This window comes from Nicotiana attenuata, unplaced genomic scaffold (genome assembly GCF_001879085.1).
Source record: "Nicotiana attenuata strain UT unplaced genomic scaffold, NIATTr2, whole genome shotgun sequence".
NCBI lineage: Eukaryota > Viridiplantae > Streptophyta > Magnoliopsida > Solanales > Solanaceae > Nicotiana > Nicotiana attenuata.
The window spans coordinates 165,204-176,708 of NW_017670611.1; positions in this window are offsets into that span (position 1 = coordinate 165,204).

Sequence of the window (11,505 nt, forward strand, 5' to 3'; positions counted from 1 at the left end):
AAAAAATTGGTTTGACTCGTACTGTCCTGAATCAGCTTAAACAACCTACTCCGTTTATCAATACGGTTTAGAAAGCATGTTTATAAGATCCAAATCGCTTGTTTAAAATTAATCACTGTTTACAGCATCACTCTAGATATCATGCTCATAGGATATCATTATTACGCCTAGGCAAGCCTTAGGTAGATACTTGAATAAAACTGGAACTACCTTCGTTAAGTATCAAACTGCTACAACCAACAGGCAGACCTGATTCAGATTTCTTATCTGAGCTATATAATGAATCTAGTTCTGACTCAAATCCCCTGCTTTAGGACTTAGAAAATTCATACTTTAACTGTATTTGAGTCGTGCTATTTATATGTATTGTTTGCGGAGGATTATATGAGCCTTCTGATTGCTTACATGTTTTCCCTTTAAATGTAGTCCTACGTGTTTTGTATGTCGCCTTAGACTTTTACCTTTAAACCTAAGAGTCAGCCTAAATCCTCCCTCTTATAGGAATAGTAGTCCTAAATTTCCTCCGGGACTGATAAGAATGGGACGGGCAATAGCTGCAAAAGAGATCGAGACCAATCCGCGCTTTATTACCTTTACGGGGTGGGAAGGGTAGATATGGATATGATGACCGGTGTGCTAATACCACGTATAGCCCCTCTTTTGAGGAGTGATTACCGGATATTGCATTGATGTGATCCATATTACAAACAAACCTAGGACCCTTTTACATTCATCAGTATGCTTAGTTATAACTCTTTTCAAACTTTTGCTTTATTTAATCATTTTCAAACACTTGTGTAGTCAAAATCCCCTTTTATTTGAGCCTTATTTGTTTACTTGAAATTGCACAAATTCACAAAAAAATTATCTGGCCGGGAACCACACTAGTGGATCCTGAGGGGTGCCTAACACCTTCCCCTTGGGATAATTTCAAGCCCTTACCCTATCTCTGGTTATCAAAGTAGTTGTAGTCGAACCCTATAGGTTCCCTAACGCACCTTAAATCGTTAGGTGGCGAATCTTCAAAAATTGCAAAACCCCTTCCCAAAAGGAAAGAGTTGTCCCAACCAAAATGTCATAAACCCGATTCCGCGGAAGGAAAAAGGGGGCGTGACAGCATGGCGACTCTGCTGGGGATTTTTAGGCTTTTACCATTTCAGATTATTCTTGTGAATTTGTACCTTTCTCTATGTGCAATTATCTGTTTAATTCCTTTAAGCATTTAATTTCTTTTTTAAAAGCAAAACTGACGTATCTTCCTTGTTTTCTTTTATTTATTGCTTTAAATTATGAAACTGTTGTATTTATCGCTTTCTTAATGTGCAAATACATGTCAACATGCTTTTAATTATTGCATAATCATGCTCAACATCATACTCCACTCGTGCCAAAACAAATACTATAGCAACACTTATAATGAGTGGTTGCGCTCTTCCTATATCATTACCCCCTAAATTCAGAAAGGCATATTTGTGGTAAAACTAGTCGATCAGCGGTGCAGTCGACAGTTCCGAGCCTTCCCCCTTGAGTTGTCCGCTCAAGGGTACCGGTCTAAAACCCATAGAAACCTTACTCTGTTCAAATTGTGCATGCATCATGGTCAAACCTAGCCGGATCAGTTATGTTGTCCACATACTGATCCTTTAAGATAGCCTTGTCCAAAGTCCACTGGGTTTCCCTAAACCCTAACGGATGTCGTCACGTTCTGTGCATTTATTTGGAGAACTAAAAGCTTCATGCTAATCATTGATATTAAGTAGCCGAGTCCGGTGGGGGAAGGGTCTAACCTTATTTGCCTTGCAGAAATATGAGGCACGAGGTCCCCAGTTTCGGTATGATTAGCACTCCCCCACTCTTGCTAGACTGGTGGAGGAATCTTCCATCAAATGACCAAATCAATGAGTGGAAAGAGAGGGCCGCCAAAGCTAGCGAAAAGTTGGAATATCTGGAATACAGTCTGCTGGAATTGGAAGGAAAAGTGAGGAAGAGAGTCACCGACTGCTAGAACGCTGAGGGAAACAAAGGGGAGCACCTGGCGAAGGCATTTTTACTGGTGAACCTACACGAACTGGAGGATTTGATCAACGAGAGCATTCAACCTGAGGAAGGTCCTTCTGGGACCAAGTAGATAGGAGTTTATCTTTTTTGCTTTAAAATGTAACAAGGCCAATGGCCATTAGTAACTTTCATTTCCTGTTTATTTAATGTCTATTTGGGATTCGTCTTATCTTTATCAATGAAATAAGGCATTTAGCATTCCAAGTTCTCCAAATTAACTTGTCGCTAGGCCCACCTCGGGCACAACGAGGTTATCCAAATTAGGACACGCTTTACATTCCTGCACTACGTGTTTAAATATTGCAATACTTTTTATGATCCTCACTAACTTGTTTACCTTTTTGTTTTATTTTTGTTATTCCCCTCCCCAAAGGTTAGTTCGTGCACTCTGGCAACATAATCTTATTCCACGAGATCCAGGGGCCCTCCACCCACTCCTCCTCTTAGTCCTGTTAAGAACAAGAACAAAAGCAAGATGGAAGATTTGAGCAACATCAGAAAAGAAAACACAACAGCAGAGGCCACTGATGGCCATGGTATTCGGGTTCCCAATGAAAATGTGTGACAACTTGAGCAGAAATTGTTGAAGTTTCAGGAAGAGCTCGATCAGGTTCGAAATTCGGTCAACCTATCCTTCTCCCTCAGCACCCAGACACCAACTTCCCCAATGTTCAAAACCCCACACCTCCTCAAAGACAACCAAATCATCCCACTGCTCCAACAAAGAACCAATACAACACTTGCCATTCTCCAAACAACATTCCACTACTCATCCCAGAATCGCAAAACTCCGTAAATGACCATTTCCACGCCCACACACCAGGCCACCACAACAATCCCATCTACGTGGAGACCGTGCCGCTCTCCACCCAAACTATATCTTGCACACCTGAGACTGATGAAAAGGACCTACTCATCAGAAACTTGGCTGAGGAACTTAAGAAACTAACCAGCCAAATTCAGGGCGTCGAGGGAAGTAAAGGGATCGAAGGGTTGAACTATGAAGACCTCTGCATACAACCAGATGTCGAACTACCGAAGGGGTACAAACCTCCTAAGTTCGAGATGTTTGATGGTACAAGTGATCCAAGGTCCATCTGAGAACATACTGCCACAAAGCTGGTCGGGGTAGGAAAAGATGAAAGGATCCGCATGAAGCTGTTCATGAGGAGTCTGAAAGGAGATGCGCTATCTTGGTACATCAGCCAAGATCCCAAGAAGTGGTCGAGCTGGGTAGGTATGGCATCCGATTTTATGGACAGGTTCAGGTTTAACACAGAGAACGCGCCAAACATGTTCTATATCCAGAATCTAAAGAAGAAGCCCACGGAGACATTTCGCGAGTATGCTACTCGCTGGAGGTCTGAAGCTGCCAAGGTTAGACCCGCCTTAGAAGAAAAACAAATGAACAAGTTCTTTGTCCGGGCTCAAGACCCGCAATACTATGAATGATTGATGGTGATTGAGAATCATAAGTTTTTTGACATTATCAAGCTGGGGGAACAAATTGAAGAAGGTATTATGAGCGGCATGGTTACAAACTTCGAGGCCTTGCAAGCCACAAATAAGGCCTTGCAGTCTAGTGGTGTGCCAGAAGAGGGACGTGAGGGCCGTGATGGTTGCACAAAGGACCAAGTCTCCCCTCAAATACCAAACTTACCCAATACCTCCACTCCCATATCAACCAGCCTCAAATTACCAAGCACCCTCCTACCAAGCTCCACCACCAACTTATCAGTCATCTCCACCTCCTACATATCAGCCTACCTCACCCAGATACTCCCAACTCGCTCATGTCTACTGATGACGTCCAAATCCACTACTAAAAAGTAAATGGACACGGTCGCATGCAATATAATTTACCCAACTATGAGTCGGGGTCGAATCCCACAGAGAACAATGTGTAGGCGATTAGGAATGTAAGAAAATTATCGCTTATCGCGCAGTGCCAAACAATAAGAATTTGGTTTTGAAAATGTTTTATATCTAAATGCGGAAATGTAAACTAACCTAGAAAGCAAGTAAAATGATCAATGGCTACAAGTATGGTTGCATCGGGAATTACACTCAAGTAACGATCCAATGTATTTCATGATTTTACAAATATGAGCGAGTTTATGTTAATTAGCCACGGATAATAATTCTTAATTAGCTTCTTCCGAAGGCTAACAAGACTTCCTAATTGAATTATCCCTAAAATAATTAGAAGATTAAGCACACCCGGAATGGCTACAAGTAGTTCAATCCTATCCCTAGGTAGAATCTATAAAATGAGGGTTAACGCCTCAAGTTCTTGTTAATTAATGTTTCCCAACCCCAAATTATCTTTTCTAAAATTAATTCTGAGTTAATGGGCGAGTCCTAGGGTTAGCTAATCCCTTTGGAAATATTAAAGAACAAGAATAATTAAAATAACAATAACTCACTTCATAAAAGAATAAAAATCATTCAATACATAAGCACAACAAGGTATTTAATCCATACTTTAAATAAGAATATTTCCATAAACAAGATTCAAGTGTTGAATAAAATACTACACACTTAGATATACAATACAAAGCAAGGAAATGAAGAAAGCAACATAAATGGGTAAGAAATTCTCAACCAAAAAGCTTTAAATCTTCAAGACCAAAGTGTGTGTGCAAAGCCCTAGCTTCCAAAACTTGTTCTCTCTAGCCCTAAGAACTGAAAATAAGCCAAAGATATATCCAAAGATCTGCTTTGGTTGTGTATAAAAATGGGGTTGGGGATTAAAAATGTAAATTCCAGAATTGCCCAGGCTTGAAGCTCGATCTTTGCAATTGCGAACAAAGGTTCGCAATTCCCCAACAATTCCTGTGCTGCTTCACTTCGCATTTGCTGATGACACATTGTTCGCATTGCGAAGGTTGACCTCTTCAAGTTGACTCGCATTTGCGAAGTACTCTTCGATTTGCGGACGACTGACCTTATTCCAGTTGACTTCGCATTTGCGAAGTGTTTGCTTTCGATTTTGCGGAAGACTAGCATGCTAGCTATGCTTCGCAATTCCCAGAATTGCTCGCAATTTCTCCAAGTCTGAGTCTTGCATTTCCAAGTTTTGGTCGCAATTGCGACCCTGGAGTGCATTGCCAGATTTCCTCCTTTTTTAGCTTTTTGACTTGTTTTTTCACTTGTGTTTCTCACCAGTTCATTCTAATCACTACGCGCTGATAAAATAGAAGTATAACGACATTTAAAACACACGATTTATCACTCAAACATAGCAAAAGTATAGTTTTAAAGATTAAAATATTGCTTTTCCTCAAGCAAATGAAAGCGGACAAATCTCTTCCAAGAATTTAACTCAGACATTATATCCTTATCATTCCGAAGCCAAAAAGGTCTACTTTAAGCACAAATGCATGACTTGTTTGTACGCAACACTATACTCCAAAAGCATATGAATTATCAAGCACTTCTCATGAACTTCATATACTTCAAAGTGCTCAAACACTAATGCAATCAAAAAGTAGCAATCAAGTCATGATCACTAAAGCTTAAAAATTATGCCTCTTCTTCACAATCAACTTTCTTTGGTCATATCCTTCCATATTGAGAATGGGATTAAATTCACAAGTAGAAATTTCATGTGCCCTCACATTTAAGAGAGGAGCTCACACTCATTAAATTCTTAATTCAAACCACAAGTGGATATTTCAAATGAAAGAATAACTTCTCTCTCAAAAAAGGATGTTCAATGCATTTACAAGTAGTACCATATAGGCTTGCCCTTCATCGTATTCCACTAAATGTAGAAAACCCCCTTGGTTAAGAATTCAATTAGGATTAAAAGGTTTGTAGTTTCGTCTTTTGGTTTAAGGTAGGGACACAATTTTGGCTGGGGTAGAGTTGACTCAGAAACTCCCAAGCACTACAAGTTTACCAACTAAAGTCCACTTCTTCAAAAAGCATTTCCAGTCATTTGCTTTTCACCTTTTATTCCACACCTAGGTCTTCCTCTCTGATTCAGAATTGTTTAAATAAAATATATATATATATATATATATATATATATATATATATATATATATATATATATATATATATATTTCAACGTCAAGGAAGGTTTCATTTTTTTTCTCTACCTTCCACCTTTTCAAACAACTTCCATATCAAAACTTTTCCAACCTTCACCCCCAAACTTAGGCTTTTAGCCTATGTTTACACTTTCAAAGTACTTAGGGAGGTAGGGTGCCAAAAGCTAGATCAATTAAGAACAAAGGATTTAAGCTTGTAATATGGTTGCCAAAGAATAAGGTTAAAGGCTCAAAATGGGTTGACTAGGGAACATATTCAAGGGTAGAAATTTTTAAGGCATGCTAGCGGTCCAAGGAAGGCCTAATATCATTTTTCAAACCAAGTTAGTCTTATGATTTCGCCTTGAAGCACATTCCGGGCAAGTTCTAGACTACAAGTAATGCAAAAGAACTCACAAATAATCTCACCACACATGGCACATGAACATTCAAGTGGAATACAAATCCAAAATCCAATTGAAACCAATGACTCAAAGAGGTTGCACATAGCATAGGAAGCTATTAGTGAATTAAAGAGCCAAAATTTGAGTCTAAAAGTCATGACATCTTTACTTCAGTTATTTTTCTTTTTCAACAACCAAAAATTCATATACCAAGGTTTAAATCATGTTGGTACCAAGCAAGCCACAACTTGGTCAATGGGCACAAACCCCAACTCAAACCATTTATTTTTCCTAAATTAACAAAAGCTAATTCTAACTACAAGACTAATTCCCTTAAGAAAGTTGTCTATCTATCCATCATCGAGAAAAGTCGATAAAAATTTTCTACAATTACCCGGTTCAAGAAGAAAATTGGCATCCTTGGAAAAAGAACCGTGGTATAAAGAAAACCAAGGATATCGCCACTACCATAAAACATACTATATAAAAAAAATTAAGAAGCTAATAAGCATAAAGTAACTTAAAAAAATAAAAATTAAGAGCTAATAAACATACTAATATAACACATCACATGAAAATATACTCACAACAAAATGAAAACAAACACAGATAAACATACTAATATAACACATGACATGAAAATACACTAAAAACAACATGAAAATAACTACAATACCAATCTGCCAAAACAACAGTTACACAAGAAGCCACCCCCCCAACTAAAGATGTTGCAATGTCCCCAATGTAACAAAACATGATAGAGAAAAATGGTGGAAAGTGCTCCCTGAATACTGCATCACTCGGAGTTGGAGGTAGTGGGGAATTTGAGCTCCAGATCCTCTCCTCCTCATCATCAGAATCGTGTGAGCCACAAAGTGAACTCAGCTTGTGCATCATCCGTGACAGAAACTTGTTTTTCTTCTTTTCATGTTCCTTGAATTTCATCTGTCGCCTTTCAACTTTTCCTTGCCTCCAGCTCAGGTCTTCTAATCTGGTCTTGATTGCCTTTTGATCCTGCACTACATCATCCAAGGTTGTTGGCTTCTTCTTGCTAGACCTAGTCGAGGTGCCCTCACCAGATGGTCCAGATGGAAGACCTGCGACAAGCTGCCGAATGTGAGCATCAACACCTGGGATCTGATGGGAAATATAGCGCATAGTGGGAGGACCGGATTGGAGGGGTCCCATGGGGTCAAAGGATCCTGCTGTAGCTGCGGGGGCACCACCGGATCCCTCGGCGGACCCATCAAACTGCCCAAATGAAGGAGATAGCACATCAATCCTTCTCTTCTTCTTCTTGCCGGATGCCCCTTTTCGAAGCAATGGATAAATTGCAACGGCAGGGTCCTTCTCAACATCAGTCGGGCTCAGTGGCACCTCAGCATCATAGCATAACTGAGTGATCAATGAGGGGAAGAATAGTCTTCTAGACCTTCCATTGCAAGCTTCCTCAATTTCACTCACGATGTGCTGACCCACATTTACTGGCAAGCCATCCATAATGGCAGCAATCATCAATGCCTTCTCAGGCGTCACTTCAGTCTCATTTCTGGATGGCACAACCCTGGCACAGATAATGGATAGCCAAATCTTGGCTTCGCCAGTAAATTCATGCGAATCAACCCCTTTATGAATCCTTTCCCAAGTCGGTTGCACCCCGTTGTGAAGCTTTTCCACCAACCACTGCGTTCCTCTCTCTCTTCCTATAGCTCTGTATGTCTCATTATCAACATTAGGAAGCCCATAGTGTGCATTTATCACCTCGAGGCAAAAGTTAATCCGCTTGCCTCTAACAAAGGTGAATACATCCCCCCGGAAATCAGTCTTCAAGGCATTTGCATAAAATTCTCGAACTATTGTGTAGTTCGCTTTGACTGGTTCAGGAGCAAAGCATATCCATCCATTGTCAGTCAGTCTTTGGAAAAATTCCGACATCTTAGCCTCCACGTTGTCCAAACGGATGCCCCGTTCTTTGACATGAGCTTGTCATAATTCCTTTCACATTCAGCTGCTATGAATCTCGTCGCATCAAAATACTCCTCTTTAATTTCATGTTGTGCTTGCACATTTTCAATATTTTCAACATTTTCCGAGGCCATTTTATGCACAAAGTACCTACAAATGGTAACCAAATGTGAAACGCATGAACGAGTACTTTATACACTGTATTATTATGCATTTAGGCCAAAGAAAAGGAGCAGAAAGCATCAGAGTGAAATTCTGCATAGCTACTGTTTTTGCACCGCTGAGGCTAAAGCTATGCGATAGCAGAAAAAGGCTTGCGATCGCATAGTGCAAAATTTTTTCTCAGAATTTAATGCTATGCGTTCGCGGAGAACCCAATGCGATCGCATAGGGCAATTTTCCACAGTGCACAATTTAGACCTATGCGATCGCGGAACAGTCAACGCGATCGCATAAGGCTTCCAGCCTCGCCCCGTTTTTGTTCTTCTATGCATTTTCACAAACACATGAAGGGCATCAGTTTTTCATGGCAATTTTGAAGAGATTACACACAGACCCACCCCCAAATTTTTCAACAATTGAGCACTCACTCTCTCAACCAACATTACCCAAGCAAGCAAGCACACATTCAAGTCATTCTCAACCAAAAATCTAAAATTCTAGCCCTAAACAAGAAGTACAGAAAAAGAAGAAGAGGAATGGTTGTTCTTTCACCTTATGAGCGCCAAGAATGGAATTTGAAGGGGTTAGAGTTAAGAGATTACATACCTTGAGAGTGGAGATGGAAAATTGCAAAAGTCTTGAAGATGTGAGATGATTTGAATTTTTGGGGCTTAAGCAGTGAGGGAATTCTGTTTTTGAGCACAGGGATGATTTTTTTTATGTTTTCAGGGCTTTTTGTATTTTTCACTTACCTGACAATATGCGATCGCGGGGACACGTTGCGATCGCATAGTGTATAAGATTTGGGAACTTGCGATTGACTGGTCACATGTGCAATCGCATAGTAGGTTTCTTACCTACTGAAATGCGATCGCATTGCTGCTGCTGCGATCGCATAGTGCAACAGTCTGCTGCACTGCAATTTTGCACCAGCTACTGGTTTGTGGCTGCTCGGTCGCCCCGATCTGCTCAAATCAACTCCGAAAAATCTGAAACTTGGCAGATTAGTTACAAATAATATTCTAAGTTATCCTAAAAAAGAAAATTTCATAAATGACCAAAAAATTTGAAAAACGATGGGTTGCCTCCCACCAAGCGCCGCATTTAACATCGTGGTGCAAACAACTTTACCACTTTTCTCGCCACTTGGATGATATGAACTAGGCACCTAGCTTGGAATCAAGCTTGTGACCACGAGCGATGGGGGGTGGTAAGTCAATGATCAAGCCAATCCTTAAATTCTTCATTTTGCACTTCTTGGCTCTCATGTGAGGAATGTCATTTTGCTTTCTTGCTTCCTCAAACAGTAAAATGTATGATTGTTGTCTTTCCTCCTCGCAATTCCTCATTGACTCGTGTAGTTCAATTTTCATATCACCACACAATTCCAATGTTGAAAAATGCTTGGAATGTGACTTCAAGCCTTCACTTCGCAATTTTTCTATTTTGACATCCTCTTCTTCCCCCGGATTAGAGTCAATCTCAACCACATTTTCATTTACACCGGTTGACTCTAATTCCATTTTTTCTCGGCATCATTAACACTCATGGAGTCGGTTGGCGGATGTTCAATGCTTGAATCCTCAAAGTAAAGCTCACTTTCTTCCTCGGAATTGGACTCTTCTTGGCTTCCTTCCACACTCTCAAGTTGGTGGGCATAGTGAGCCTCAACCAATATTTGCATTCGATCCTCCAAAGTGCGAATATGTTCATCATTGTGAGCCAAGCCTTGTTTCAAGTTCTCGAGTGCAAAGTTGTGCTTCTCCTCATTTTCAAGAATGGTCTCCAACATGAGCATCATTTTCTCATTTTGAGCATTTGAGAGTTCTTCTTGGTTTTGATCAAGTGCCAAGGAAGGATTTTCAATTTCAATCTCCAAGGAAGGTTCTTGGATATCATTCACTTCCAAGGCTTTTTGAACCCTTAAGGCTTCGATCATTTCATCCATTTGTGAGTGCAACCTTGCAAGTGCCAAGTCATTTTGAAGACTATTCTCCAAAAGCTCCTCCAAGGCATTTTGCTCCTTGTTTCCTTCTTCAAGTAAACACTCCAACATAAGCTTGAACTCTCCACTTCGGCCTTGCTCAACTTCTTCCACTTTCATAGCCCTATAATTCTCATCACAAAAAGTAGAATCATCATAGCGGGGGCTTGGGAAAGGGAAGGACCAATAAGCACAATCATCCCAATGACCATTTTGAAAACCACACTTATCACAAATACTCCACTCATAGGGTTGAGATTGTGCGCACAATCCACCCCCGGAAGAATTTAAACAATTTTGCCACGAGTGTGGTCCTCCACAATAAGGACAAGGGTCATCAAAATATGAACAACTACCATCCGACCAATTTTCATTATATGATGCCATTTTTCAAAAATATGAAAACAAACAAGAAAAATAGACCAAGGTAAGAAAATTTAATTACACAAATATTCACAAGTTTGGACCAAAGCACTTTCGCTTATTTCTCAAACAACCTAAATTACGCCAAATTGTTCCCCTGCAATGGCGCCAATTTTGATGACGTCCAAATCCACTACTAAAAAGTAATAGGCACGGTCGCATGCAATATAATTTACCCAACTATGAGTCGGGGTCGAATCCCACAGAGAACAATGTGTAGGCGATTCGGAATGTAAGAAAATTATCGCTTATCGCGCAATGCCAAACACTAAGAATTTGGTTTTGAAAATGTTTATATCTAAATGCGGAAATGTAAACTAACCTAGAAAGCAAGTAAAATGATCAATGGCTACAAGTATGGTTGCATCGGGAATTACACTCAAGTAACGATCCAATGTATTTCATGATTTTACAAATATGAGCGAGTTTATGTTAATTAGCCACGGATAATAATTCTTAATTAGCTTCTTCC